Genomic DNA, 19241 nt, shown 5'->3' with positions numbered 1-19241 from the left:
CCAGCGGCCTAACACAGATGTGCTCAGTAAAAACCATGTAAAGTAATATTATTATATATTTTATTATTAGGTACACATAATAGATGTCACTACCTGTATAATACGCCTGACATGATATATAAACTGCAAAAAAACAAAACAAAGCTGATTTAAAAAAAGAAAAAAAAAAAGCGGCTTTGTACAGACGCCTCAACGAAAAATATAAGAACTTATGGCGATTTAAGAAGGAATTATAATTCCTGTGGCCCCATATAGGCCCAGTGGGAAAGGGGCTGTATATAATGGATACCCCCTGTGATGTCACTGACTGATGATGTCACAGCCAATATCACAGGCAGCTCAGTCAGATCTGGGATCAGTCACCACCTGAGGATCCGGTCAGTGAGGATCTCCTGAGGATGTGTACCGGCAGATTCAGCCACCGATTCATGGCGAGAGGGAGAAGAAGCCGCTACAGCAGCTGCGGATCCGACTACAGATACAGATACAAGTCGTCTCCATCCAGCCGGAGACGGAGAAGACCGAGGAGACGCTGAGCAGGTGATGGAGGATATAAGGGGATGGAGGAGGAGGAGACGCTGAGTAGGGGATGGAGGATATAAGGGGATGGAGGAGGAGGAGACGCTGAGTAGGGGATGGAGGATATAAGGGGATGGAGGAGGAGGAGACGCTGAGCAGGTGATGGAGGATATAAGGGGATTGGTGGATATAAGGGGATGGAGGATATAAGGGGATGGAGGAGGAGGAGACGCTGACAGGTGATGGAGGATATAAGGGGATGGAGGAGGAGGAGACGCTGAGCAGGTGATGAAGGATATAAGGGGATGGAGGAGGAGGAGACGCTGACAGGTGATGGAGGATATAAGGGGATAGAGGAGGAGGAGGAGACGCTGAGCAGGTATGGAGCATATAAGGGGATGGAGGAGGAGACGCTGAGCAGGTGATGGAGGATATAAGGGGATACAGGACACTGATGGAGGATATAAGGGGATACAGGACACTGATGGAGGATATAAGGGGATACAGGACACTGATGGAGCGCCCCCTGTGGGTGTATCAGCTTCCCAATCCATACAGCTCCCCTAGTGAGACATCCATCACTCCATCTCATCCACCACCATCAGTAACTTTTACAATATCTTCTTCTAGGACTCGCCCATGGAGAAGACGCCGATAGTTTCGGTTAGGTCCCATGATGGCGCCACCTTCCTCCATCCAGTAGAAGATAATATGGACGTCTTCTCCAGTTACCCACAATAAATATGACGGCCGAGCATCCACGTCTTCAGTCATTTGTTGTATTGGTTCATGCACAGGACATGGGCGGTATCCATGGTAACCTGATCTCCTGGCAGCCGGAGTGACAGCCAGCGGATTGGGGATAGACCTGTATAACGACAGGTACAGCTACCAGCAGCCATAACTACAGTCTGCCATGGGCTATAGCAACCTTGTCCTCTAGGCAGATAGACATGGGGAGGATGCATTATGGGAAGAAGACAAGATGGCGGCGGGCAGTGTGATGGCCACCTCACACCATACAGGATCTGCTCCTGATACCACAGGGCTATGGGGTTCAGGGGGACGCATCACAGGGCTATGGGGTCCGGGCCTTGATGGGTTGAATATCAGAGGCCTCCATAGGGTTTAGGTCAGTGTAGAGCATGGGTGGAGCGCTCATAATAAATCTGCTGCAGGACGCCCCCCGCTGCAGGCCGTGTATGTGGTGATGCCACCGCGCTGCCTGTCCTGGGACGCTGCACCACCATCTATTACAACTCACTTCTAGCCTGCGGGCCTCACACTGGCTGGGGCGTAGATGTGAGTTGTAATAGAAGGTGGCATCATCACATACACGGCCTGCACCAGGGGCGTCCTGTGGGCGGAGGGTAATTAACTGCAGTGCTGGGGCAATTAACAACTGTATGGGGCACTACTGGGGGACTGATTACTACATGGGGCACTATTGAAGGGGCTGACTACTATATGGGGCACTATAGAAATGGGCTGACTACTATAGAGGGGGGCTGACTACTATATGGGGCACTATAGAATTGGGCTGACTACTATAGAGGGGGGCTGACTACTATATGGGGCACTATAGAATTGGGCTGACTACTATAGAGGGGGGCTGACTACTATATGGGGCACTATAGAGTTGGGCTGACTACTATAGAGGGGGGCTGACTACTATATGAGGCACTATAGAAATGGGCTGACTACAATATGGGGGGGCACTTGCTGCGTGGGGATGGGGTAACTACTGTGTGAGGGCAATTACTTTATGGGGCAGTATTGGGGGGGGGGGCTATTAAGGGGCATTAATAACATTGTGGGCACTAAGGATGGGGAGCTTGTATATCGGTGGGTAGGAGGTGCTATAAAAGTGCAGCCCAGTGAACTATAGATATGACCCAGGGACGGCCCGGTCCGTGCATCAGGGGCGGTGCATGCGGCAGTGATGTGGACGCATCAGTAAATATTAAGGTTGGCTGCAACTTTGTCCATTTTTTTCATCTTTTTTTTGAGTTTTTGACTGTTTTTTCATCTTTTTTTGAGTTTTTGACTGTTTTTGAGTTTGACTCCCCTGGTGTAGAGTGTGCAGGATGGCACTGGAGCTGTATACAGTATACAGGAGCGCACTGACTGCACGGTTCCCTATAGTACATGTAGTGTAGTATATAGGAAGTAGTATACTATGGCTGATGTCTCCCTCACCTCCGCAGGTGTCAGGATTTGGCAGGCCGCCCTGTGTATTAGCATCCTGGCTGACAGCTGACGCTTGCTGAGATTTATCACTTCAGATAGACGCCATTTTTTGTACTTTTTAATATCGCACTTTTTCACATAATATATTGCAAAGAAAAAAAAAAAAAGAAGGAATTCTATAATTTCTGAGTGGGTGAAGTTCTGCTTTTCTGATACTGAGCTCCAAACCCCTCCAGCGTGTGTGTGTCTATCTATCTCCTATCTATCTCCTATCTATCTATCTATCTATCTATCTATCTATCTATCTATCTATCTATCTATCTCCTATCTATCTATCTATCTATCTATCTCCTATCTATCTCCTATCTATCTATCTATCTATCTATCTATCTATCTATCTATCTATCTATCTCCTATCTATCTATCTATCTATCTATCTATCTATCTATCTATCTCCTATCTATCTCCTATCTATCTATCTATCTATCTCCTATCTATCTATCTATCTCCTATCTATCTATCTCCTATCTCTCTCCTATCTCTCTCCTATCTATCTATCTATCTATCTATCTATCTATCTATCTCCTATCTATCTATCTATCTATCTATCTATCTATCTATCTATCTATCTATCTCCTATCTATCTATCTATCTATCTATCTATCTATCTATCTATCTCCTATCTATCTCCTATCTATCTATCTATCTATCTATCTATCTCCTATCTATCTATCTATCTATCTCCTATCTATCTATCTATCTATCTATCTATCTATCTATCTATCTATCTATCTATCTTCTATCTATCTATCTCCTATCTCCTATCTATCTCCTATCTATCTATCTATCTATCTATCTATCTATCTATCTATCTATCTATCTATCTATCTATCATCTATCTATCTATCTATCTATCTCCTATCTATCTATCTATCTATCTCCTATCTATCTCCTAATCTATCTATCTATCTATCTATCTATCTATCTATCTATCTATCTCCTATCTATCTATCTCCTATCTATCTATCTCCTATCTATCTATCTATCTATCTATCTATCTATCTATCTATCTCCTATCTATCTATCTATCTATCTATCTCCTATCTATCTATCTAGCTATCTATCTATCTATCTATCTCATATCTATCTCCTATCTATCTATCTATCTATCTCCTATCTATGTATCTATCTATCTATCTATCTATCTCCTATCTATCTATCTATCTATGTATCTATCTATCTATCTATCTATCTATCTATCTATCTATCTCCTATCTATCTCCTATCTATCTATCTATCTATCTATCTATCTATCTCCTATCTATCTATCTATCTATCTATCTCCTATCTATCTATCTATGTATCTATCTATCTATCTATCTATCTATCTATCTATCTATCTCCTATCTATCTATCTATCTATCTATCTATCTATCTATCTCCTATCTATCTCCTATCTATCTATCTATCTATCTATCTCCTATCTATCTATCTATCTATCTATATACACAGTGGGGGAGATTTATCAAACATGGTGTAAAGTGAGACTGGCTCAGTTGCCCCTGGCAACCAATCAGATTCCACCTTTCATTTCTCACAGACTCTTTGGAAAATGAAAGGTGGAATCTGATTGGTTGCCGGGGGCAACTGAGCCAATTCTGCTTTACACCACTTTGATAAATCTCCCCCAGTATATCTATCACTGCCTGCAGCCACCACTAGGGGGAGCTCACTGCCCATGGATCTGCCATTGCATTCAGGGGGGGCTGTATAGATCTGTGGCTCATGTGACTGGTGTAGTAACCTTGGATTTGTCTTGGTTATACCGCTTATTTCTCTGGCCCCCAGGTTGGTGCTCTTAGTGGCGCCCTCTACAGGGACATTACTAGAAAAGCAAGGGCCCCATAGCAAAGTCTGTGATAATAGAGACAGAAGAAGAACAACCTCCATCTTATAACTCTGGTCGTCCAGCTGCTGGAAAACTACAACTCTCAGCATGCCCAGCAGCTGTTACAGGGTGGAGCACTGCTCTACATGATGAGCATCTATAGAAGCGTCACATATGACAAGTTCTGCAGACAGCACCTGGTTAGCTGCACCTGGGTGGTCTCCTCTGCCCCAGGGCCCCCTGGGGCCCCAGCAGCTGCTTCCTCCTCACATACATTACACATTGTGGCCACTTGGCTGCGCTCTAGAGCCCAGAGCCAATGAATTCCTTACGCTGCATTCTCCACTTTGGCCTCTAGAGGTCAGCAGAGGACCACACTCACACTCTTCAAGCAGATACAAAGTTTCTGATCAGTTCTGAACTTATTAACCCCTTAAGGACCTGAACTTTTTTTTATCATTGTTCCATTTATAAAATCGGACACGATGGCGGCTGGGCGGTCGCTGCCTCTGCTGACGTCTCATCTATAATAACGGACATGATGGCGGCTTGGCGGTCGTTGCCTCTGCTGACGTCCCATCTATAATAACGGACACGATGGCGGCTGGGCGGTCGCTGCCTCTGCTGACATCTCATCTATAATAACGGACACAATGGCGGCTGGGCGGTCGCTGCCTCTGCTGACATCCCATCTATAATAACGGACACAATGGCGGCTGGGCGGTCGCTGCCTCTGCTGACATCCCATCTATAATAACGGACATGATGGCGGCTTGGCGGTCGTTGCCTCTGCTGACGTCCCATCTATAATAACGGACACGATGGCAGCTGGGCGGTCGCTGTCTCTGCTGAAGTCTCATCTATAATAACGGACACGATGGCAGCTGGGCAGTTGCTGTCTCTGCTGAAGTCTCATCTATAATAACGGACACGATGGCAGCTGGGCAATCGCTGTCTCTGCTGACGTCTCATCTATAATAACGGACACAATGGCAGCTGGGCGGTTGCTGCCTCTGCTGACATCCCATCTATAATAACGGACACGATGGCGGCTGGGCGGTCGCTGCCTCTGCTGACGTCTCATCTATAATAACGGACACAATGGCGGCTGGGCGGTCGCTGCCTCTGCTGAAATCTCATCTATAATAACGGACACAATGGCAGCTGGGCGGTCGCTGTCTCTGCTGAAGTCTCATCTATAATAACGGACACGATGGCAGCTGGGCGGTCGCTGCCTCTGCTGACATCTCATCTATAATAACGGACACGATGGCGGCCGGGTGGTCCATTATTAATTTTTTTACAGCTTTTGCGCCTCCCCTAAATGGGGACGTGGCTAATATATTGTATAATGCGTCAAATTTGATAATACCGCACACCATGTTTTTGGGGGCAAAATATTGATGTAAAGTCGCCACATCCCCGAGGTGACAGTAGAGAATTGCGCTATGTCCCTCCAGTGCCCCATATACCCCCCCCGGGGTGACAGCGTCTCCACCCATCAGACCCCCCAGTATAATCCCATAACCTACCTCACCTCCTGGGGGCGATCCTCATGTCCTGCAGGCTGCCGGAGGACCCCAGGTCAGGAAGGGGGGGGGTCTTCCTCCAAGATGTGAGAATCGACCTGAGCGTCTGAATATCTATTACTGTACAATATAGAGAGATCCCCCCTCCCCCATAAGCCATCATCATCATCATCATCTCCCTCATTTACATACGGCTTATCATGAAGGAGCCTGTGGTGATAGCGTGTCCTGTGCCTGAACATGTCCGACCGACGACCCCGTGCAGATAGATAGACGTACACTATAGATATTAGCATATATATATATATGTGTCTGTGTGTGTGTATATATATATATTTATATATATATATTGCAGTCAGTATATATGTGTATACCTGTGGTGATAGCGTGTCCTGTGCCTGAACATGTTTGACCGGTGACCATGTGCAGCTATAGATATATATATATGTGTGTGTGTGTGTATATATATATATATGCAGGGTCGGCTCCAGGTTTTTGTGGGCCCTTGGGCGAGAGAGCCTCAGCGGGCCCCTTTGTATAGCATACCTCGGGGCACACCTACCAAATAAAGTTTGACAAAATATTGAAAAAAAACGTAATCCAGTAACTCACAGGTGACGTCTTCTTTGATCTGAGGCGATCGCTCTCCGTTTCCTCTCCATCTGGCCCAGACCTTCATGATGATTTCTTCCAGCTACAATTCATCTCTTCGGGACCTGTCAGACAAACATGTTAGGCTCCGCACTTTTCCAGCAACTTCCTTCCCTTTTTCCCACCCATAGGCTCCTATACAGTAGTAACTCCACTGTTTGGTGTCATGTGCAGTAAAGTAAGGAGGTTTGTGGGTCCCGTGCTGTGCCCTCCATATAGTAATAATGCCCTCTGTCCCCATAGTAATGCCCCCTGCTCTGTCTCCATAGTAATGCCCCCTGCTCTGTCCCCATAGTAATGCCCCCTGCTCTGTCCCCATAGTAATGCCTCCTGCTCTGTCCCCATAGTAATGCCCCCTGCTCTGTCCCCATAGTAATGCCCCCTGCTCTGTCCCCATAGTAATGCCCCCTGCTCTGTCCCCATAGTAATGCCCCCTGCTCTGTCCCCATAGTAATGCCCCCTGCTCTGTCCCCATAGTAATGCCCCCTGCTCTGCCCCATAGAAATGCCCCCTGATCTCCCTCAGCACAAGAAAATAAAAAAATAAAACATACTCACTAATCCGGGGGACGGGTCCTCTTCTCCCTTGTGTGCACCTTGTGGATCCACCAGCAGACGTGATGATGTCATCGCTCTGCGCCTGTTGGTGAGAGCGCATCCATGCTAGAATGGACTAGAATGGAGGTGCTAGAAGGAGGTCGCCCCCCTGGAGTCTGTGTTCTGGCTTCTTCACCATAGAGCAGGCTAGAATGGAGTTACAATAAGAGACATTACATGAGGTATACCAGGGGGAACTACATCTCCCAGCATGTCCAGCCTGTTATTATGGGATATCAGAGGACATTACAGGAGGAGATATAATAGGACTACAACTCCCAGCATGGACAGCCTGTTATTATGGGATATCAAAGGACATTACAGGAGGAGATTTAAGAGGAGTACTACAACTCCCAGCATGGACAGCCTCTTATTATGGGAGATCAGAGGCCATTACAGGAGGAGATATAAGAGGACTACAACTCCCAGCATGGACAGCCTCTTATTATGGGAGATCAGAGGCCATTACAGGAGGAGATATGAGGAGAACTACAACTCCCAGCATGGCCAACCTGTTATTATGGGAGATCAGAGGCCATTACAGTAGTAGATATAAGAGAAGGACTAAAACTCACAGTATACAGAGGGAAGGTATTAGTGAGCCCCGCCTCCTCATGTCACATGACAATGATCACAGGTCCTTCATCCATATACAGCCTCTCCCGTTCTCAGCCCCGCCCCTTATGACGTCACCACAGGTCCTTCATCCATATACAGCCTCTCCCGTTCTCAGCCCGCCCCTTATGACGTCACCACAGGTCCTTCATCCATATACAGCCTCTCCCGTTCTCAGCCCCGCCCCTTATGACGTCACCACAGGTCCTTCATCCATATGCAGCCTCTCCCGTTCTCAGTCCCGCCCCCTTATGACGTCACCACAGGTCCTTCCCCAGTGCAGGAAACACGGCAGGTCCTTCCCCAGCCCCTCCAGCCCCCCCCCGGACTTGGGGTCGGCAGCACCCGCTCCCCCGGGGGTCGGTGATGTGGCGGGCGTCTGTCTCACTGTTTGGTGTCGGGGGCCCCTTAGGCGGCCGTGGGCCGCGGCACTTGCCCGAGTATGCCAGGTGCTGACGCCGGCCCTGTATATATGTACTGTACAGTCAGTATATATATATATGTATACCTGTGTGTATTTAATGTACATACACCTGTATATTCCTGCAAGTACAGGTGTGACGTGTATGTATACATGTCTACCCCCTCCCTCTGTATAGATTTATATGCAGTGAGCTCCCTCTAGTGGGGGTCACCGACTATAAACCACTGAGACCCCTCTAGACCCCCAGGGATGTAACCATCACTAACCTGCAGCCCACCATGGAAATCTGCTGATACCCCCGGGTTATAGGAAACTGATACAGGAGCTCCTCATAGCTGCTCTTCTCCTTGACAGACTTGAAAGGGGTGGGAAGGGGTGAAGGGGTGGGGCTTAGATAAATGAGTGGTGCATGGGTGAAGGGTGGGGCTTAGATAAATGAGTGGTGCATGGGTGAAGGGGTGGGGCTTAGATAAATGAGTGGTGCATGGGTGAAGGGGTGGGGCTTAGATAAATGAGTGGTGCATGGGTGAAGGGGTGGGGCTTAGATAAATGAGTGGTGCATGGGTGAAGGGTGGGGCTTAGATAAATGAGTGGTGCATGGGTGAAGGGGTGGGGCTTAGATAAATGAGTGGTGCTTAGATAAATGAGTGGTGCATGGGTGAAGGGGTGGGGCTTAGATAAATGAGTGGTGCATGGGTGAAGGGGTGGGGCTTAGATAAATGAGTAGTGCATGGGTGAAGGGGTGGGGCTTAGATAAATGAGTGGTGCATGGGTGAAGGGGTGGAGCTTAGATAAATGAGTGATGCATGGGTGAGAGGGGTGGGGCTTAGATAAATGAGTGGTGCATGGGTGAAGGGGTGGGGCTTATATTAATGATTGGTGCATCGGTGAGAGTTGTGGGGCTTATGTTAAGGAGTGGTGCATGGGTGAGAGGGGTGGGGCTTAGATAAATGAGTAATGCATGGGTGAGAGGGGCGGGGCTTAGATAAATGAGTGGTGCATAGGTGAGAGGGGTGGAGCTTACAAAAATGAGAGGTGCATGGAAGAGAGGGGTGGGGCTTAGATAAATAAGTGGTGCATGGATGATAGGGGCGGGGCTTAGATAAATGAGAGTTGCATGGGTGAAGGGGTGGGGCTTAGATAAAGGAGTGGAGCATGGGTGAAGGGGTGGGGCTTAGATAAAGGAGTGGTGCATGGGTGAAGGGGAGGGGCTAAGTTAAGGGTGTGGGGGTTTACATTTTCTAAAATATAATTACAGAGAGAACTGTTAAGGTCATGAACGAAGCCCCGCCCCCATCTTAAACATATTGCTTCATGGGCTCTAGCACTGGAGGGGGTACAGGAAGGTGGAGTCAAAATAGAAAACTTATACTCTGAAAATAACATCTAGTGGAGGTTTTACTGAACTTTTAAATGTAAGGCCTCCACCTAGCAAAGTTCTTGTTTGGAAGCCTGTGCGCCAAACAGAACACCAAGGCAACACCATCCATTGCCGAGCAGCTGCATGCAGGACATGAAGACAGTCCCCTGCTGCCAGATGTACAGCTGCACGCGGCCTTCCATTATCGCCTGGCACCATACCGTACGCTGTCCCTGCTGCGCTGTACAAGTGTGCAGATTGAGTCAATGACATCATCACCACCATCTTCCTCATTGTATATGTGATTGTGGTGAGGGGTGCAGAGTGGATCTGACTCCATGGACATCCTCCTCCTCCTCCTCGTTGTATATGTGATAGTGATACGGTATAGATGATGCAGTAGGGTGAGGGGTGACGTGTTGGGGCGTGCAGAGCACAGGACGGTTATGTTCCCCAGGTGGAGGCGTCACTCGCTGACTCAGCAGATCTCGGTGTCTGCAGATAATGATCAGCACTGAGCGCTGCTACTGACTGTGGGAAACATCTCCAGAATCGGTAGAAATCCACAGTCTGTGTCCAGGATGAGAAAGGATTTCCCGTATCCTCCACCAGAGCGAGCGTCTATCTCTATATACTGATCACACAGCGCCCATCTCTATATACTGATCACACAGCGCCCATCTCTATATACTGATCACACAGCGCCCATCACTATATACTGATCACACAGCGCCCATCTCTATATACTGATCACACAGCGCCCATCACTATATACTGATCACACAGCGCCCATCTCTATATACTGATCACACAGCGCCCATCACTATATACTGATCACACAGCGCCCATCTCTATATACTGATCACACAGCGCCCATCTCTATATACTGATCACACAGCGTCCATCACTATATACTGATCACATAGCGCCCATCACTATATACTGATCACATAGCGCCCATCACTATATACTGATCACACAGCGCCCATCTCTATATACTGATCACACAGCGCCCATCTCTATATACTGATCACACAGCGCCCATCACTATATACTGATCACACAGCGCCCATCTCTATATACTGATCACACAGCGCCCATCACTATATACTGATCACACAGCGCCCATCTCTATATACTGATCACAGCGCCCATCTCTATATACTGATCACACAGCGCCCATCACTATATACTGATCACAGCGCCCATCTCTATATACTGATCACACAGCGCCCATCACTATATACTGATCACACAGCGCACATCTCTATATACTGATCACACAGCGCCCATCACTATATACTGATCACACAGCGTCTATCTCTATATACTGATCACACAGCGCCCATCTCTATATACTGATCACACAGCGCCCATCTCTATATACTGATCACACAGCGCCCATCACTATATACTGATCACACAGCGCCCATCTCTATATACTGATCACACAGCGCCCATCTCTATATACTGATCACACAGCGCCCATCTCTATATACTGATCACACAGCGCCCATCACTATATACTGATCACACAGCGCCCATCTCTATATACTGATCACACAGCGCCCATCTCTATATACTGATCACACAGCGTCCATCACTATATACTGATCACATAGCGCCCATCACTATATACTGATCACATAGCGCCCATCACTATATACTGATCACACAGCGCCCATCTCTATATACTGATCACACAGCGCCCATCTCTATATACTGATCACACAGCGCCCATCACTATATACTGATCACACAGCGCCCATCTCTATATACTGATCACACAGCGCCCATCACTATATACTGATCACACAGCGCCCATCTCTATATACTGATCACAGCGCCCATCTCTATATACTGATCACACAGCGCCCATCACTATATACTGATCACAGCGCCCATCTCTATATACTGATCACACAGCGCCCATCACTATATACTGATCACACAGCGCACATCTCTATATACTGATCACACAGCGCCCATCACTATATACTGATCACACAGCGTCTATCTCTATATACTGATCACACAGCGCCCATCTCTATATACTGATCACACAGCGCCCATCTCTATATACTGATCACACAGCGCCCATCACTATATACTGATCACACAGCGCCCATCTCTATATACTGATCACACAGCGCCCATCTCTATATACTGATCACACAGCGCCCATCTCTATATACTGATCACACAGCGCCCATCACTATATACTGATCACACAGCGTCTATCTCTATATACTGATCACACAGCGCCCATCTCTATATACTGATCACACAGCGCCCATCACTATATACTGATCACACAGCGCCCATCACTATATACTGATTACACAGCGCCCATCACTATATACTGATCACACAGCGCCCATCACTATATACTGATCACACAGCGTCTATCTCTATATACTTATCATACAGCGCCCATCACTATATACTGATCACACAGCGTCTATCTCTATATACTGATCACACAGCGCCCATCACTATATACTGATCACACAGCGCCCATCTCTATATACTGATCACACAGCGCCCATCTCTATATACTGATCACACAGCGCCCATCTCTATATACTGATCACACAGCGCCCATCTCTATATACTGATCACACAGCGCCCATCTCTATATACTGATCACACAGCGCCCATCACTATATACTGATCACACAGCGCCCATCTCTATATACTGATCACACAGCGTCTGTCTCTATATACTGATCACACAGCGTCCATCACTATATACTGATCACACAGCGCCCATCTCTATATACTGATCACACAGCGCCCATCTCTATATACTGATCACACAGCGCCCATCACTATATACTGATCACAGCGCCCATCTCTATATACTGATCACAGCGCCCATCACTATATACTGATCACACAAGCGCCCATCACTATATACTGATCACACAGCGCCCATCACTATATACTGATCACACAGCGCCCATCACTATATACTGATCACACAGCGTCCATCACTATATACTGATCACACAGCGCCCATCACTATATACTGATCACAGCGTCCATCACTATATACTGATCACACAGCGCCCATCACTATATACTGATCACACAGCGTCTGTCTCTATATACTGATCACACAGCGTCTATCTCTTTATACTGATCACACAGCGTCCATCTCTATATACTGATCACACAGCGTCTGTCTCTATATACTGATCACACAGCGTCCATCACTATATACTGATCACACAGCGTCTGTCTCTATATACTGATCACACAGCGTCTATCTCTTTATACTGATCACACAGCGCCCATCTCTATATACTGATCACACAGCGCCCATCTCTATATACTGATCACACAGCGCCCATCACTATATACTGATCACACAGCGTCTGTCTCTATATACTGATCACACAGCGTCCATCACTATATACTGATCACACAGCGCCCATCTCTATATACTGATCACAGCTCCCATCACTATATACTGATCACACAGCGCCCATCTCTATATACTGATCACACAGCGCCCATCACTATATACTGATCACACAGCGCCCATCTCTATATACTGATCACACAGCGCCCATCTCTTTATACTGATCACACAGCGCCCATCACTATATACTGATCACACAGCCCCCATCTCTATATACTGATCACACAGCGCCCATCACTATATACTGATCACACAGCGCCCATCTCTATATACTGATCACAGCGCCCATCTCTATATACTGATCACACAGCGCCCATCACTATATACTGATCACAGCGCCCATCTCTATATACTGATCACACAGCGCCCATCACTATATACTGATCACACAGCGCACATCTCTATATACTGATCACACAGCGCCCATCACTATATACTGATCACACAGCGTCTATCTCTATATACTGATCACACAGCGCCCATCTCTATATACTGATCACACAGCGCCCATCTCTATATACTGATCACACAGCGCCCATCACTATATACTGATCACACAGCGCCCATCTCTATATACTGATCACACAGCGCCCATCTCTATATACTGATCACACAGCGCCCATCTCTATATACTGATCACACAGCGCCCATCACTATATACTGATCACACAGCGTCTATCTCTATATACTGATCACACAGCGCCCATCTCTATATACTGATCACACAGCGCCCATCACTATATACTGATCACACAGCGCCCATCACTATATACTGATTACACAGCGCCCATCACTATATACTGATCACACAGCGCCCATCACTATATACTGATCACACAGCGTCTATCTCTATATACTTATCATACAGCGCCCATCACTATATACTGATCACACAGCGTCTATCTCTATATACTGATCACACAGCGCCCATCACTATATACTGATCACACAGCGCCCATCTCTATATACTGATCACACAGCGCCCATCTCTATATACTGATCACACAGCGCCCATCTCTATATACTGATCACACAGCGCCCATCTCTATATACTGATCACACAGCGCCCATCTCTATATACTGATCACACAGCGCCCATCACTATATACTGATCACACAGCGCCCATCTCTATATACTGATCACACAGCGTCTGTCTCTATATACTGATCACACAGCGTCCATCACTATATACTGATCACACAGCGCCCATCTCTATATACTGATCACACAGCGCCCATCTCTATATACTGATCACACAGCGCCCATCACTATATACTGATCACAGCGCCCATCTCTATATACTGATCACAGCGCCCATCACTATATACTGATCACACAGCGCCCATCACTATATACTGATCACACAGCGCCCATCACTATATACTGATCACACAGCGCCCATCACTATATACTGATCACACAGCGTCCATCACTATATACTGATCACACAGCGCCCATCACTATATACTGATCACAGCGTCCATCACTATATACTGATCACACAGCGCCCATCACTATATACTGATCACACAGCGTCTGTCTCTATATACTGATCACACAGCGTCTATCTCTTTATACTGATCACACAGCGTCCATCTCTATATACTGATCACACAGCGTCTGTCTCTATATACTGATCACACAGCGTCCATCACTATATACTGATCACACAGCGTCTGTCTCTATATACTGATCACACAGCGTCTATCTCTTTATACTGATCACACAGCGCCCATCTCTATATACTGATCACACAGCGCCCATCTCTATATACTGATCACACAGCGCCCATCACTATATACTGATCACACAGCGTCTGTCTCTATATACTGATCACACAGCGTCCATCACTATATACTGATCACACAGCGCCCATCTCTATATACTGATCACACAGCGCCCATCACTATATACTGATCACACAGCGCCCATCTCTATATACTGATCACACAGCGCCCATCACTATATACTGATCACACAGCGCCCATCTCTATATACTGATCACACAGCGCCCATCTCTTTATACTGATCACACAGCGCCCATCACTATATACTGATCACACAGCCCCCATCTCTATATACTGATCACACAGCGCCCATCACTATATACTGATCACACAGCGCCCATCTCTATATACTGATCACACAGCGCCCATCTCTATATACTGATCACACAGCGCCCATCACTATATACTGATCACAGCGCCCATCTCTATATACTGATCACAGCGCCCATCACTATATACTGATCACCCAGCGCCCATCACTATATACTGATCACACAGCGCCCATCACTATATACTGATCACACAGCGCCCATCTCTATATACTGATCACACAGCGCCCATCTCTTTATACTGATCACACAGCGCCCATCACTATATACTGATCACACAGCCCCCATCTCTATATACTGATCACAGCGCCCATCACTATATACTGATCACACAGCGCCCATCACTATATACTGATCACACAGCGCCCATCTCTATATACTGATCACACAGCGCCCATCACTATATACTGATCACACAGCGCCCATCACTATATACTGATCACACAGCGTCTATCTCTATATACTGATCACACAGCGCCCATCACTATATACTGATCACACAGCGCCCATCACTATATACTAATCACACAGCGCCCATCACTATATACTGATCACACAGCGCCCATCTCTATATACTAATCACACAGCGCCCATCACTATATACTGATCACACAGCGCCCATCTCTATATACTGATCACACAGCGCCCATCTCTATATACTGATCACACAGCGCCCATCTCTATATACTGATCACACAGCGCCCATCACTATATACTGATCACACAGCGCCCATCACTATATACTGATCACACAGCGCCCATCTCTATATACTAATCACACAGCGCCCATCACTATATACTGATCACACAGCGCCCATCTCTATATACTAATCACACAGCGCCCATCTCTATATACTGATCACACAGCGCCCATCACTATATACTGATCACACAGCGCCCATCTCTATATACTGATCACACAGCGCCCATCACTATATACTAATCACACAGCGCCCATCACCATATACTGATCACACAGCGCCCATCACTATATACTGATCACACAGCGCCCATCTCTATATACTAATCACACAGCGCCCATCACTATATACTGATCACACAGCGCCCATCACTATATACTGATCACAGCGTCCATCACTATATACTGATCACACAGCGCCCATCTCTATATACTGATCACACAGCGCCCATCACTATATACTGATCACACAGCGCCCATCACTATATACTGATCACACAGCGCCCATCACTATATACTGATCACACAGCGCCCATCACTATATACTGATCACACAGCGCCCATCACTATATACTGATCACACAGCGCCTTTCACTATATACTAATCACACAGCGCCCATCACTATATACTGATCACACAGCGCCCATCACTATATACTGATCACAGCGTCCATCACTATATACTGATCACACAGCGCCCATCACTATATACTGATCACACAGCGTCCATCTCTATATACTGATCACACAGCGCCCATCACTATATACTGATCACACAGCGCCCATCTCTATATACTGATCACACAGCGCCCATCTCTATATACTGATCACACAGCGCCCATCACTATATACTGATCACACAGCGTCTATCTCTATATACTGATCACACAGCGCCCATCTCTATATACTGATCACACAGCGCCCATCACTATATACTGATCACACAGCGCCCATCTCTATATACTGATCACAGCGTCCATCACTATATACTGATCACACAGCGCCCATCTCTATATACTGATCACACAGCGCCCATCTCTATATACTGATCACACAGCGCCCATCACTATATACTGATCACACAGCGCCCATCACTATATACTGATCACATAGCGCCCATCACTATATACTGATCACACAGCGCCCATCTCTATATACTGATCACACAGCGCCCATCTCTATATACTGATCACACAGCGCCCATCACTATATACTAATCACACAGCGCCCATCACTATATACTGATCACACAGCGCCCATCACTATATACTGATCACAGCGTCCATCACTATATACTGATCACACAGCGCCCATCACTATATACTGATCACACAGCGTCCATCTCTATATACTGATCACACAGCGCCCATCACTATATACTGATCACACAGCGCCCATCACTATATACTGATCACACAGCGCCCATCACTATATACTGATCACACAGCGCCCTTCACTATATACTGATCACACAGCGCCCATCTCTATATACTGATCACACAGCGCCCATCTCTATATACTGATCACACAGCGCCCATCTCTATATACTGATCACACAGCGCCCATCTCTATATACTGATCACACAGCGCCCATCACTATATACTGATCACACAGCGCCCATCACTATATACTGATCACACAGCGCCCATCACTATATACTGATCACACAGCGCCCATCTCTATATACTGATCACACAGCGCCCATCACTATATACTGACCACACAGCGCCCATCACTATATACTGATCACACAGCGCCCATCACTATATACTGATCACACAGCGCCCATCACTATATACTGATCACACAGCGCCCATCACTATATACTGATCACACAGCGCCCATCTCTATATACTGATCACAACACAGCGTCCATCACTATATACTGATCACACAGCATCTATCTCTATATACTGATCACACAGCGCCCATCACTATATACTGACCACACAGCACCCATCCCAGGGGCGTAGCTAGGGGTTCAGCCTAGGGGGGTTAGTGAGTCTGAGTGGGCCCCCAACCGGTTATGTTACCCATAGGGACCCTCAGTAGATGACGATGCTTTCTGAATAATAAAGGGAATATTCTACTACATTATTTATAGTGAGCAGGGACTGAGAACAGTGGAAAAGACTTTCTACATCTCACATATATAACCATGTAAAAACTAAAGGGGTTATCCAGCATTGCAAATACATAGCTGCCTTTTTCCAGGAACAGCGCCCCTCTCCTCCAAAGCTTGGATGTGGTAGTGCAGCTCAGTACCATTAATAGAGAAAGGAACCAAGTTGTAATACCACAAACAACATTGAGGAAGCTGTGGCGCTGTTTCTGTTTTCTGATTATCCATCCATCCTTCTATCTCTTTATCTCATATCTGTCTGATATCTATTGGGCAGCATGAGGACTACACCATAGCTGATGGTCAGTGACCAAATAGGCAACACCAGAAGGGTATACCCGCAGATCAAGGCAAATGTACTAAATAACCTACATACAAAAAGCCAAAGTACTGCGACATAACTAAATGGAATAATTACTTTACTAATTCATAGAAACAATACATTATATATGTAGGAGAAGTCAGCCCGGATAACCATGGTGTACAGGGGATATGGGAGCAGCCAATTTATGCCTCCATGTAGGATTTAGGTTTTAGCCTCATATAGAACACAGGATCCCTCTATGCTCTCATATAGTAAAAAGGCCACCACCTACACCCTAACATAGTAGATTATCCCCCCCCCCCTTGTTCCTCCATGTAGAAGATAGACCCTCCCTGTGCACCCCATATAGTAGTCAGGCCCCTCTGTACCTTCATATTGAAATTCAGCTTCTCTGTGCATCTGTGGTGTCCCACCATGGGTGTTTCTCGTAGTTACACCCTTCGCAAAAGCCTTTACTTATTGTAAGTAAGTGGTGATGAAGTAGTGCTAAAGTTTCGCCTAACTTTATCAAACACAGGCACAAGTGTTCTCTCTCTCTCTCTTCTCAGGTATTCTTCTACCTCATCCTCCAACATCCCGGCAGAGCACAGTACTACTTGGGCTGGGACTCTCACTCATCCTCCCAGTAGCGGATTATAATAGGTCAGTTTCGGGCGGTAGCCGGGGCCCTGAGCTCCTGGGGGGCCCATGGCAACCCAAAAAGACTTATACTTTCAGTGGTGTACTGTCTCCTGACTACACTTCCGCCATGATTTCTCACCCCGCACCAACACAGCA

General features: G+C 46.6%; 1 long non-coding RNA gene across 1 annotated transcript; it reads left to right on the top strand.

Annotated features, from left to right (window-relative positions):
- LOC138800569 (uncharacterized) lies at positions 1-1276 on the top strand. Its single transcript, XR_011364481.1, has 2 exons — positions 1-540; positions 1150-1276. It is a non-coding gene; the product is annotated as an uncharacterized lncRNA (long non-coding RNA).
- Positions 1277-19241: the final 17965 nt, after the last annotated feature.

Source organism: Dendropsophus ebraccatus, chromosome 9 (genome assembly GCF_027789765.1).
Source record: "Dendropsophus ebraccatus isolate aDenEbr1 chromosome 9, aDenEbr1.pat, whole genome shotgun sequence".
In the NCBI taxonomy this organism is placed as follows: domain Eukaryota; kingdom Metazoa; phylum Chordata; class Amphibia; order Anura; family Hylidae; genus Dendropsophus; species Dendropsophus ebraccatus.
The sequence above is the reverse complement of the archived record's forward strand: the minus strand, read 5'-3'. Positions and strand labels throughout refer to the sequence as shown.